Below are 4,099 nucleotides of genomic sequence, written 5' to 3' on the forward strand. Positions count from 1 at the left end.
AACTAGAGCTCTCTCTGTTATTTATGATTCTGTTACCTCTCATTAGGATTTGCGCTGCTCCTGAGATTGTGTGTACACTTCCTTTTTAAAATGCCTGGATAAGAAATACAGAAAGCTTAAGGTCTTATTCAAGCTATCAGAAACAAGACAGACAGGAACTCTACAGATTTCTGTGACCTGAGGATTTTGCTGTAAGGTATTTGAAAAGGCTCAAGTCACTCACTGAGTGACCCATCAAGTTTGGTCCATATTGAGTGCAATATAAAGCCTTGTGCTCAGGCTAACAGTGCATTGTTATTTAATATCAGTAGTTTTTATGATGCTGTATGTTTTCAAGGAGAAAACAAGCACTTTGGATTGAAACACATACTCTGAAGTCTTGTGTGGTAGACAATCTAACATTAAGAAGATGCAACTAAATCAGGGCTTGGACATTCCTTGCAAGTCCCAGTACATACTCAACTTTATTTTTACAAAGGGTGATTATAATCAAACTGAATAGAATAGTCAATTTTGTGATGACTGTGCTTTTTGACAGGGTATACCCATAACCGTATTGCCCAAAACTCATAAGACATAACAGAGTAAGAGAGAGTGGGGTCTGGTTTGTGAATGTGATCTCTATGAATGTAAAGTTATGCTACACTTCTATAAGTATAGTATCTATTTTCTAAAGCCATGGTCAAATCAAATAACTTTCTGAAGTTCCTGGTTAGGAAGCAGTTTTTCCAGAATGTTCATTCTATTTTAGTTTTGTGTAAATTGTAAAATACACATGGACAGGTAGTCAAATTATCATTTGACTGAAGATGCAATCCAGTTTTTGCTTATGTGCCCCATGACTCTCAGACAATGACCTTCTAAGCACACATTCCACCAGTGAATACTCTTGGCTAAGATTTCCAAACATGAGGGTTTTCCAAACGTGAGATTTTCAAAATTGCTCAGTGGTGGCCTGACTCTTGGTCCCATTGAGGTCAATGAAAATTATACTACTGACTTCAATGGGATCAGAGTTAGACCACTGAGCCACTTTAGGCACCCAAGGTGGGTTTTTTAAAAGTTAGGCTCCTAAAACCATGCTTAGACACCTAAAAGTGCTATGCAACAAGCAGATCTCATACACTTCACTGAGCTTTGGATCAGGCCCAAACAGAGAACTCTGTGTTCTGAAATTGTCAGTCAAGCAACTTTCCTGAGCACAAAAGAATCCCTATGTGATGGGAGTTAGTGATGGGCCATTACAAATACTGCATTCCAAACACCGCACTCACTGTGGTTCTGCACAGCTTGATGGCTGTGCAGTTGGCTTGTCTATCACAGCAACTGTTGAAAAGCTGTAGATCCTTTGATCTTAAGCTGATGGAGCTACTTTGGCATTCATTGAAGCACTGTCTGTTGGGAGGTGAAGCCTTACAAGAAAAGCGAACTAGTGGTTACAATAAGTAGATTATTACCAGAACCTTTATTGATGAAAGACTGTAATTGGGACACTGACTACTTTCGGAAAGTGCCCCCCAGTTGTTGCTTTTAATACCATTGGCCTATGGAATGAGAATGTATGCTCTGCTGGATTGTAATAACTCTTAGGAACATACTAGCCCACAAACTAAACACATTGTAAAACTGTTATTTTCACATTTTTCCAATAAAACTCCATGATACTGTAAATCTGTTTTTGTTCTACTTCTAATGACAGAAATATGTTTTTCATAAAAACAACTCCTCTGTCAAAATACAGGATGTATGATAGTGCTGTAATTCATCCATTTCAGTACCATGGGTTGCATGACCCCTTGTCAGAACAATAAATTATAATCACTGCTTAAAATATTTTTACTTATGAAATGCTTCATAAAATTCAAAGTGTGCTCAGTTCTGCACTGTTGCTGCAGTTCGTGCAAGGGTAATCCAAAACATATGAGCAGTTAAATGGCAAAAAGTCTGGTGATGCACAAGTACCTGAAGTATTTACATTTGATTGATTGGTTTTGACCTAATGCATTTCAACCTTGGTTATCAAAACTTCCTGAACAGTCACATATCCTAATTAAATTAAAAATTGCCTCGATTTCCACACAGTGGTATGTAAGAAATCAGAATTGTACTAAATGTAGCTCGGTTTTTAAATTGACTACATTTTTAATTGCTCAAAGATAACAAAATATGTGATGCATATAACATTCAGTAATCAAGTATATCACTAAGGGAAGAGAGCTACAAAAACATAGTATGCACCAAAATAAAAAGTATCATTATTTTATAAAATAGCGTAATGAGGCCTCTTTAGTGGATAGTTGAACTCATTAGATATCATACACAATAGTCACCACTTAACAAGTCAGCATTTTTCCACACTTGCTTTACCACACAGTGGTGCCTGAGATACCAAAATATTTCCCTGTGGTTGGAATAATTGTGATATTATGTTAGATAATTATGGGTAAAAGCTGAATTATTAATGGTAACCGTAGTAACTGTAATGAAATATCAGTACTATGTGTAGATTTTCATCTGTATCTCAAAATGTGATTTTATGTGCTTAGCTTCAAAGATGGGAGAAGATTGTTTCAGACCTTTCACGTAGGGAAAGAGAGAGGAGGTCCTTTGGAACTGTCACCTACCAGCTGAAACTGACGGATTGTTAAGAGACAATGGCCCAGCAAGTAGCCTTAGTGACCCCAGTATGCTCTTGTGACAAGCACCCAAACCAATTTGAATTAGGATGGGTCTGACTGAGAGAAGCAGATTGAAACTCTCACAGTCACATTCCTTTTGCCAGCTCAAATCCTCCTGTAAGTTAGTTCTGTTCTTCCCCTGTAACTGAAGAGAAAAGCCTATCTAGCTTAGTTTGTAATAAAGTGTAAGATTTATACAATACTAAATTTGCTTCTAGGCTCTTTGCGATTTTAAAACCCCTTTTTCTCTGGTGCTTTATTCCAACTGCTAAATACATACATTTGGTTTCAAGAAGGCTGTTAGTCAATATCACTGGGCAGAGGTTCTGAAACGAAGAAATGCACATGCTTGAAACTCAGCCAGGGCAATAAGCAGTTGGTACCCATGGGGTAGCATTCTTGGGTTCTGGTCTGAGAGTGGAAATATCATGAGATTCCACCCCAACATAGGGAAGGCAAAGAGAGGTCAAAACCAATCAATCAAATGTAAATGCTTCAGGTACTTGTGCATCACCAGACTTTGCCATTTAACTTCTCATATGTTTTGGATGGGCGAGGGGAGCACTCAGAGATAAGAAAGGGGCCAGATGCAGCAAACCTCAGAAACATGACAGCTACCCGCTCTGGCATTGTCGCTTCACAAGCAGTTAGGTAACTATTAGAAAAGGCACCTCCTCCTTTCCCTAGATCAGTGTTTCTCAAACTGGGGTCACCGCTTGTGTAGGGAAGTCTGGCCAGTAAGTCCCTCAGCCCGCGCCGCTTCCAGCATCTCCCATTGACCTAGAGCAGCGAACCGCGACCAGTGGGAGCCGTGATTGGCCGGACCTGTGGACGGGGCAGGTAAACAAACTGGTCTGGCCCGCCGGAGCTTTCCCTACACAAGCGGCGACCCCAGTTTGAGAAACACTGCCCTAGATGAAAGGGCTGAAATTAAGTCAAGCACATAAATCACATTTGGGGATACAGATGATCACATTGTGTCCGTGTAACTCAGGGCTGGCCTTACCATGAGGCGAACTGAGGTGGCCGCCTCAGGTGCCAGACTGTGTGGGGGGCGCGACTAGGACCCAGAGTGTAGAAAATTGTGTCTGCTGCTGGTGTATATGTATTCTCTCTGCTCTAGATGCACAGAGATGGTGGAGTGCTGTGCTGGAGGAAGGAGGGCACGAGAGACATAACAGGCAGGCAGGAGAAAAGGTGAGAGAGAATAACAGAAAGCAGCAGGAGCTACAGGGAGAGAGAGGAGGAGAAGCCTCTTATGTACCTCTCTAGCACCCCCAGGAGCCTGGCCTGATTATCACCAGCTTCTTGGGGAGCTTCCTGTTTCCTGCTGCTTCCCTACTGGAGGAGAACAGGAAGTTAACTGAAATAGTAGGAGCCAGTTAGGCCCTTAAGACACTGATATCTTCCCTCACTCAGGC

Source organism: Malaclemys terrapin, chromosome 1 (assembly GCF_027887155.1).
Source record: "Malaclemys terrapin pileata isolate rMalTer1 chromosome 1, rMalTer1.hap1, whole genome shotgun sequence".
Taxonomy (NCBI): domain Eukaryota; kingdom Metazoa; phylum Chordata; order Testudines; family Emydidae; genus Malaclemys; species Malaclemys terrapin.